The sequence below is a fragment of the Panicum virgatum genome, chromosome 3K (genome assembly GCF_016808335.1).
Source record: "Panicum virgatum strain AP13 chromosome 3K, P.virgatum_v5, whole genome shotgun sequence".
NCBI classification, from domain to species: Eukaryota; Viridiplantae; Streptophyta; class Magnoliopsida; order Poales; family Poaceae; genus Panicum; species Panicum virgatum.
Window position 1 is genome coordinate 58,128,379 of NC_053138.1, and position 10,039 is coordinate 58,138,417.

Sequence of the window (10,039 nt, forward strand, 5' to 3'; positions counted from 1 at the left end):
AGAAATGTAGCATGCGACAATGTTGAAAATAACAGTACATACTTGAGAAGGTTCTAAAATAATTTGGAAATGGCAAGAGAGAGGAGTTGCCATGCTTTATGGCAAGATAAGAATTCTCTACAAGTATATATTTTGCATAGTTGGATAAGAATGAGGAAAATTCTAAAAATATATATTTTGTAAAGAAGAGTGTGAAGGTTGCCACAAGGCAACACCACATATAAACAGAGGTGCTTCCCTTCCCTCTTGTCATACCATGGCATAAGAGGCATGGTATTCATGTAGTGTAATTGTGTCATGTTAGGGTAGCCATATAAAAAGCGCAAAAGACTTATGTTGTACCAAGTTATAGTGGATGAAGATTTAAGTTTTTTGTATAGAGTTGGTCTCCCGTGTTAGTGTTTAGGTGAAGGTCTCGTTGGTGTGGTGTGGGTATAGAGTTCGCAGAAGAAGTAGTATGACACAACTTTAGTATTGCTTCTCGAACGTCAATGTCAAGGTTAGAGGCACCAATTTCTCAACAAATAAGTAGTTGTTGAAGAAATATTATAGTCATATATGTTCTTGCATCCATGCATGTATCTAGGGTTTTCCAATCGATTATTTCATCAAGAAGCTTCCTTTGCCACTGTGGTAGGGGGGGCGGTTCATCTGCTAGTGGTACGCTAATTAAAGGAGAAACAACCATTAACTAACCACAGACTTCATCTGTTAATTTTTGTTCTACGAAAATTGAATGTCTTTTCTGTACCAGGAAGCTTTAGAGTGCTTGGTTCCCCAAACAGCACAGGCTTGATCGCTGAAACAAGTTCAGAAGAGCAGATTAGTTGTTGAATTAGCAGGTCTCAAACTCTATTAGCACTCGCCTCATTACCAAAATTCCCAACCCATTTACACAGTTGTGTCAAATTCCGCATAAAAAATCACAGAAATTTCCGAACCACAAATTCTTTCCAAGACCAAAGACCTGGCCCGAGATTTTGAGAGGAGCTTCAAGAGACGCGCAGCCGAAAGACTAGAACGCAGATTGCCCACGCACTGAAATCCACGATTCAAACAGTATATGAACACGAATGAACAAGTGAAAAGCCAAAAACTAGTGCACATGGAACAAGAGTGAAATCCCACCCCCATGACGACTGCAACGCACTACATTCGCAAGAACGCCGATTAGATTGAAACCCACCTCCCCCCCTCGAAACCGATTCCACCAAGGACACCCGAGGCGAAAGAAAACCCCCCACTGCGTGCGGGCATCGAAGAACGCAACCTGCCGCAAGTGCTGGATGCGCTGACGGCCGACCTCCTCAAAGGACCGTGATGTTGTCTAGAGAGGGGTGAATAGGTACACCTACAAATTTTTACTCAAATGCAGCGAATTAAATTTACTGTCTGCCAAACCCGGAACTTTCGAATTTGGGCAAGACAGCAGGTGAACTCAGAACTTCTGAGTTCTGCAACTCGGAACTTCCGAGTACATACAGAGCAGAGTGAACACAATAAATCTAGTGCGAGTAAATTGATACAAGTTCAAACTCCAAATGTAGAGTATGTTCAGTGAAGCTTCTTAGCCAGGTCCACAAAGTTCCTGCACACAGAAACACTACCAACCGAATAGATCAACCAAAACATAAAACTCACAAGGAGTGCAATGAAAAGTAGAACAGCGAAGACACAAGGATTTGTTTCACCGAAGTTCAGATTCACCACATTCACCACGTGTGAATCCAGTCTCCATTGAGGCATCTAATAAAAACACCTTATTGAGCTATCTAGTCTCATTTTTGTAACACGAGTTGCTAAGGGTTCTTTCTCGATGTAGAGGTGGTACAAAACTTCTCGGAGCACGCCACAACCGTTGGGTGCTCACGGACAACACCTAGCCGTCTAGGAGCCACGCTCCAAGAGTAACGAATGTGAAACACACAATTTCGGCTAATCTCAAGTGCTCAAGGTTTGCTGTGCTCTTTAGTGCTCTCTAGCAATCTCTCTCTCAAACTCAACTCAAGAATATTACAAGAATCACACAATCTCACAAAGAGAGGTTGGGGAGAGCTCAACTATGGCTACCAAGCTTCTTGGGACAACCAGCAAGCAACTAAACAAGGCCTAGAACAGCAGCCCACCAAAGAGGAGTTAAAGGGTATAAATAGCCGGTCTCAAAGATACTAGCCATTAGGTGACAGTTAGAACCCAGAACTTCTGGATTCAAAAACCCGGAACTTTCGGAGTTTCAAAACAACTAGCCGTTAGTGCCACGTGTACCAATCCAGAACTTCCGGATTACCAAATCCAGAACTTCCTGGTTGACCCTGGCAGATAGGTCAAATTGTGCACATGAGGTTTTTTGTCTCTCTCAACTTTCTTAGGTTACTTGAGCACTGAGATGAAACCAAAGACCATTGTGCTGCATCCCTCTTGATAGTACGGCATACCTATACTCAAAATCAAAGATGAATTACATTTCAATTCCTTGAGCTTCTCATTTGTATTTCATGCCGTGCTTCAATCAATCTCAAACTGAGGATTGCATCCAACTTTGTTTCTTTACTTTGAGCATATCTTCCTTGAGCTAGTGACTTGAACATTTGTCTTTGAATGAAATCTACTTCTAGTTTAAATCACCATCTTCACAATATAATTCTAGAAAGATTTGATACTTTGCCAATATAAACACCATACTTGACAAAGATTCCTCAAGTTGGATTCCAAGAAAATTTTCTCACCCTAGCATTAGTCCTTCAACACAACCCAATTGCCCTTCTCCAAGCTTAGTCTCTCGAAACACTATCCTGGATTCCAACTCTTTATGTAGAGCTTCATATACACTTGTATCACATTAAAATTAACAATGAAATCGAGACTTGCTTAACAAGTCTCTTAGAATGAATGACACATTTCAATATAAAATTCTCATTATCTCTTAGAATTTTTTGGACTTGATCATTATCGGTTTACTTGCTCACGCCAAGCCGTCGCTTACGTAGCCTCTTGAAACTCGCCTTTCGATCTCATCCATTATTCACAAGAGTCCTCTTGAACTCACATTGACTTGTGCTATTAGAATGAAAACTATTTCTTCAATTAATTTTGATCATCAGCAAGCCTTCTACTTTGAGACCTCATATATGAATTAAATCATACTCCTTTTTACTTTTCATGCTTGCTAGATCAACATACATCATATACATTTCTTATAAGAATCTTCTCCAAATAAGAGACTACGCATAAGCATATAACATTGTCTCATTCTCAATACCTTTGCTTGTCAATATTGTCTCATTAGATTATAGCATAGCACACGTTTTGTTGTATGAGACTTTTGTTGTTAAACATTAATCCATCTCCTCACGTAGATGACTGATAGATGTTTAATTTCTACTCATATACTCAACAAGATGATTAGTCATTTAATCGTGGTGTTAATCAATTCACCAAAACTCATTAGAGGCCTGGATGCTCTTTCACTTCCGCTCGCTTGCTCGCACGTCCGGCCGGCCGCCTAGCAGAGTTGCAGAGACTTGTCCTTCTCCATCCTTCCCCGGCTCTCGGAAGAGATTCCTCTGCAGTACTTCCTTGTCATTGACGTGTGGGGTCGGGCCCGCACGTCAGTGACCCATTTGCAGGGTGAAGTACTGCATATCCCCACGGCGGCTCCCCGCCCCCTCCAAGAATGGCCTCGCCCTCCACACACTGTCTTCTGCACGGGCAGTCCACTCCTCCTAGCTCCTGCAAAAGCTACCTCCACCCACTCCCCGTGCCCGGCTACGCTTTTTACCCTGACCATTGGATTTGGATCCGCTGTAGCCTGCGGGGCTGGTCAGTGGTCACGCGGACGACGTGTGGGAGGTTTTTTCAAAATGGCGATCCAAAAATTTTCAAAGACCAAATATTCTCGCTTTCTCCCCTCTACTTTTTGTAATATAATCCTCCGTGAATGGTCGACGGCTATTTAGTAGATTACTCGTACCTGCTCTCTTCGTCCCACAAAAACTGTTCATTTAGAAAATTTCAGATATATTACTAGTAGTAGAAAAAATCATGTTACCCTGATTAAATATAGTAGTTGTGATTAAAAACTGCGATGTTTATTTAGTTTCCTAGATCATCAAATAAAATGCAATGCATTGGAACTAGAAAATTAATATTTACTTAAGCATTTGATTGGCTCTATACCCTCCTCTATGCAATTATTTTTGGCATTTGATCTTGCTTTAATTAGATAGATTTTACTACAATCTAAATGAACAAGGACAAAATTTGAAAGCTAAATGAACAGCCTTTGTGGGTGGGAGGGAGTACTAATTAACAAAACATTCTCTTTTCCTTATAGCTACTAGTAGGGTGCACGTGCAGCACGCATGTGTGTTTGAAGAATGATGTTGCAAAAAAATAGTCACACTAAATTTTAGCAACAACAAGCAGCATTTTAAAGAAGGTAATCACTTCTTACTCGACGGAGCCACAAACATCCACAGGGTATGGTTCACAGGAAAACATTTTTATTTCTATTGCTCTCTCTTAAAAAGTTGTAGTTCTTTCAGGTGAAGTCCTGAAAGATCGAAGTCAAGCGACAATATGTTCACCATGCAAGAAAACACCTAAGATGAAAGTAATTGTTTGAAAGACAATAAACAAAGCAATGTTTGGATTCTGAAGACTTGAATAACACAAAGCAAATATCAGCTCTATTTTTATTCATAATTTCATATAGATGGTGAACAGAGGTGTTTCTTCAGTCAAGTAATTCACGATTCAAATGATACTGCTTTTCCACTTGTAATTGATTCACTGAAACCTGCAACAAATGGAAAGATGTTGCATTAGTGAAATTCAAAAATCAAAACAGTCACAATATGGGCCATAGGCACATTAGCAGTAAACTACAGTTAACACATATTTTTCCTTGCTGCTATTGAACATGAACCTCTTGGAATAAATTTAACCCATTATTCAAATAACTAAATGTCTCAATAGCCCAAATTCAGATAACCAAATCATCTGAATAGCCCACTATTTTTTTTTCTCTTGACTACCATCTAGATCAATGCATGAACAATGAATGCACATGTGGGCAGCAACTCCAAAATTCTGAATCTAAGACATTTTTCATGGACGGGCATATATTTTTCTGAATAGCCCAAATTTCACCATTGCAGGGGGATGATACTAATGCCTCATATATTTGATTCAGCAAGACCGTCACAAGTATGAACTAATGGAATGACTACTGAATTAACAGACTGAGAAACAGTTGACGCGCCAAGTTCACCACACCGACCACAAATCAGTAAGGACATGAATGGAATGGAATCTGCATCCGATGCAATGGAGGAATTCGCCCACACACTGACTGACAGATCTCAAGAAGAATCAAGCATCTCTTGTGATTTCTGAAATGGTAACATGACGGGATATTTACCTTTAGTCCATGCTTAATTATGCTGCATATTTGATCCTTGGAATAAGCACGGAAAGTTACAAAAAGAGGGTTGACTGTCAATTAAAGTAGCAAAGCCAAATAAATGTTAGTTTACTTCATACCAGAAAATGCAGCATTTAAGATTCTTGGCAATGCTTGGAATCAAGATGCAATTTGGACATCACCAGGAGGAACTCAGCACAGAAGACCCAGAAACTTGTAATCAAGATGCAATTTGGACAAGGCCGGAGAAATTCATCACCTTCGCCACGAATGGCACATCCGTCTCCCAGCACCAACCTCATCAGCTTCATGAAGCTACCCATGCCAATTGCCTCCTCCTGTCCTATCCTTTGCAGCCATTGAAATCATTTGGACCTTATTCTTCAACTCAGCAACTGAAATAATATTGAAATGTCAATAACAATGTATAAAGAATACACAACAGAGAAGCATTATTTTTCTAACTCAAGTTCTAATAATTCAAATCCAAGGAGCAAATATGTACAGTGAAGAAAAGTAGATGGAAGAGCAAGTACACTTCAATGCTCTCTCTATTCATGATGTACACAGCACTACGTTCACTGTATGAAATTGAAATCACGTATGAAATCTCCATCGGTCAAATTTCAGCACACTTTTTAATTTTTAAGTACACCATGTTAAGATTAAAATTAAGTTGTGCGGTATTCGACTAAACGAGAACTAATCCTTTCTTGTTTATTGCAGTTACAAACTTACTATATGAAATGCTGGAAAACAGAGATGTGGTGTTGTGGACGCCTTCGTCGGCATCCAGTATAGGCGCAAGAAGAAAGAGAAGCCGACGGCTCCATCATCTAGTGGCTAGAGTTTGTTACTATTTTTAGCAGATTTGTTTCAGATATTGTTAAAGTTTGTTAGGAAAGTTTGTAATGTCGTGGCTATATAAGCAGCACGGCTGAACTATTGAGGTTAGGCAATAAACAGGATCCAATCTACTCAGAGCCTCCTAGGGAGGGCGAGTCCATCAGGTCCCTATCTTGCCAAACAATCCACCACAACATGTGGTGTGTAACAGAGTCAGCACAATCTCTGCATTATGAAAGCTAGTACAGGTATTTTTCACAAACCAAACTCAGGAATCAGGATCCCAACTTACGTCCCCTGGTCCTAAAGGTCTTTGAAATCTTGATATAGAAACATAAATCTAGGAGGGAATAAGCAATTGAGCGTGATGCATACCTTCTTCCTATCAGGCTGAAGGCATCTTGCTGCAGAACCATAAGCAAGATCATCGACACTCACCAAATTCGATGACAATTCCATCCTCCCGGGCAATCCCCACATGCCCAATGTAGCGCGCCAGCCAAGAAACTACAGGAGAGGAGTCCAGACAGTGCAACAAGGAAACCTTGCTTTCTTTGGGTCTACTTCTCCCAGAGGCCACAACTCCTGCATCTCATCATTTGAGCTGAATACTTCATCGTCAGGAGTGGCTTCAAGCTCCATTGAAGGTGATTCTTTCAGCAACTCAAATGCTCTTTGTGCTATAAAATATAATCTGCTACTGCTAAATTCCATGTCATGGTCTTTCAGCCTAGAAGATTAAACACCAATCAAGTTATGCGCATTAACTTGTATGATCATCACACATTCTACTCTAAGGCAGAAAAAATAGCTACAGAATGATGACCACATAATATCTGGGGTACATTGGTGGCTTTACGAAAACAACAACATGGTCTTTTCTTTTAAAGAAATATGACAATAACAGGAACAAAATTGTTAGATATGAAGAGAAAAATGGTAGCAGCAAATCTTTAGAAATAAGTGCGACAGTGACAAATCAACAAAAAAATGTCAAACACTGACTAAAAGGATAAAGAGGCAGAGCAGTAGGATTAGGATGACACCTAGCGATTCCATTTGCCTTGTATAATGCAGATAATCGTGTTCCCAGTATAGACATGGTAATGAGTATTTAAATCACTTCTTTACTACTGCAGTCACTACAATACGTCTCAGTAATTATTCATCATAGCAATGTAACCAGTTTGATAGTAAACAAATGACAATGGAGGTAAGCAGATAAACAAATTGATTCAAATGTAATTGCAGCTGCTGCAGCTCATGTTTATCCCCCATTATAAACATAAAGACCTATTATTAGATTATTTTTGCCCTCTTCTAGAGAAAAAGCTGGTCTTCATTCACCAGATCAATGTAACTTAGACGGCTAATTCACAGCATGAAGTAGACCATATATACGGTTGACCCGCATCCGTCTGGAAAAAAATCACAACCCAACCTATTTAGATAAGGTCCATCTCAACTATCCTAACTACAAAATAAGCACATAACTTATGAATTTATTGTTAGTTTGTCCTTATTACTTTAAACTAATGGATTTGTTGCTAGTTTGCTCTTATTACTTATAGAAATGTGTTATTTGACTGTTTAAATTGATGAATTTGTATATTTTTATTATATCTATTGTTAGACCCGCAGGCACCCGAAACCCGCCCGAAATCCGCGGGTGCGGGTGCGGGTGTAAAAATGCACCCGCGGGTTTGCTCGCGGGCGGGTTTTTTCCAATCCCGCGGGTTTGCCTGCGGGCGGGTTTTCGCCAAACCCGCACCCGCACCCGCGGGTGCCATCCCTAGACGGGCGGAAATTCGGGTGGGTACAGGCGGGCGGGTACATTTTGCCTCGGTGAAAAAAACACGTCGGGGAAGGCAGAAACATCGCGGAAACATTGTTTTTGCCGTTAGGGAGTTTCGTCGAGGTAGAGGTCAACTAAAAACTTTCTGATTAGTGGGCTCCTGTGACAGGGTGGGGGTAAGTTTTTTTGGAAAACAATTTTAATTTTTTGGATCCTTATAGTATAGATAGTGGCCCCTGTGAGAGGGCGGGGGTAAGTTTTTTTTGGTGGAAAACAATTTTAATTTCTTTGGATCCCTATAGTTTATAGTATAGATAGATAGATTAGTGGGCCTCTGTGAGAGGGTGGGGGTAAGATTTTTGGTGAAAGACAATTTTAATTTCTTTCGATCCTTATAGTATAGATAGATTTTTATATTTCTTTTTATGGAACTGCTAGCGCTCGGACGTCTGATCCGGGCGTTGCCGTCATAAAAAAAATCCCGTCGCAACATTGTCTGATGTTGCATGCAACATGACCGGATCAAATGAAACACTTTGAACATACTGTTGCAATATTTGTTTAAAAGATTTGCAGCATCAAAAATCAGTGTTTGTGACACCAAAAAATATGTTAAAAGATTGTTGTTAGCCATCCGTTGATGATGAGAAAAAAACCCACTGCAACATCTGTTTGTTTCATGGAATATTTAAAATCCACATGAAACATCTCAATGAAAATGTAACACCCGAACTAAACACTTGCAATATGTCTGTGCAATATCAACATTGCAATATCTAGATATACTTTTGCAACATCTATAAAAAATATTTGCAATATTTTTCTGAACATCTTAAACACGGGGAACATACACTTGCCACAATGCACTAAAACCTGACTGCTGCCCCGCCATGGATGCCCCGACCCCCGGAGCTCCTCCGTCAGCTGACGTGCGGGAAGCCCCGGAGAGCAGCGGCCCGCGGCCGGCCGTGCGAGCTCCGCCCCTAGGTGCTTGGAGCTCTGCCTCTAGCCGTTGCGTTGGCGCCCACGCCCGGCCGAATCCCGAGAAGGAGGTCGCTGGGTTGGGTGAGGTTGCCGTCGCCGGCCAGGGAGCTGCAGGGTGGAGGGGCGTGGAGGAGCGTAACACCCTAATTTTCAATTTAGGAATCCTAAATTAAATTTATTAGATTGGTTATAGATTCGATAAGGTTTTATTTCTTGATTTTAAAACATTTATCGTGAATGTGAATAATTTACTTAGGCATAAAAAGAAAAATAAGGAAAATAGGTTTTGAGTGTTCATATTGCATTGAATTGTTTTTTGTTGAATTTGAATTTGAGTTTAAGTTTTTTTTAAGCATTTTTTCCATCTCTCTTTTCTCCTTTCTAGCTTGGCCCATCTCTCTCTTCCTCCTTTCCTCTTCTCTTTTCCGCAGCCCAACCGCCGGCCCAATCCCCCTCCCGGCTCAGCTCACCCTTCAGTCACCCCTCTCTCGCGCTCAGCGCCAGGTGAGATAAGGCTGTTGGGTCCTTCCCCTCCCTCACGCTAGGCTCAGCCTGAACCCAGCCATGGCTTGCATGCCGCCGCCCTTTCCCTTGGCACGCACGCCAAGACCCTCGGCCACGCCCTATAAAAAGAACTACGACCCCCACTTGACCCATCATCCGCAATGTAACATCTCAAAAATTTACCAAAATAAATCACTCGCTAAAATTGTTTCAAAACCTTTTTCATAAGCGCACCCTACAGAAAAGAGCCACCACCAACTCGTTTCTCGAACATCCAACTGCGACCTGTAAAACCAAGATCAAACAGGCCACATGCATCAACCATATCCCGAAAGCCTGCGATTTGTGCATGACTCCTCTCCTGCACACCCACATGCTCCGATCGATGTAGAACTTCATTGAAGTCACCAAGACATAACCACGGTAAGACTGATGATGACTTGATGAACTTAAGCATATCCCAGGTTTTAAACCGCTCGCTTGTT

At 41.1% G+C, this 10,039-nt stretch overlaps 1 long non-coding RNA gene across 1 annotated transcript; it reads right to left on the minus strand.

Moving 5' to 3' along the window:
- Nucleotides 1–4,485: 4,485 nt before the first annotated feature.
- LOC120699889 lies at nucleotides 4,486–7,671 on the minus strand. Its single transcript, XR_005685691.1, has 2 exons — nucleotides 6,647–7,671; nucleotides 4,486–5,820 (listed from the first exon to the last, which is right to left on the minus strand). It is a non-coding gene; the product is annotated as an uncharacterized LOC120699889 (long non-coding RNA).
- Between the last annotated feature and the right edge of the window lie 2,368 nt (nucleotides 7,672–10,039).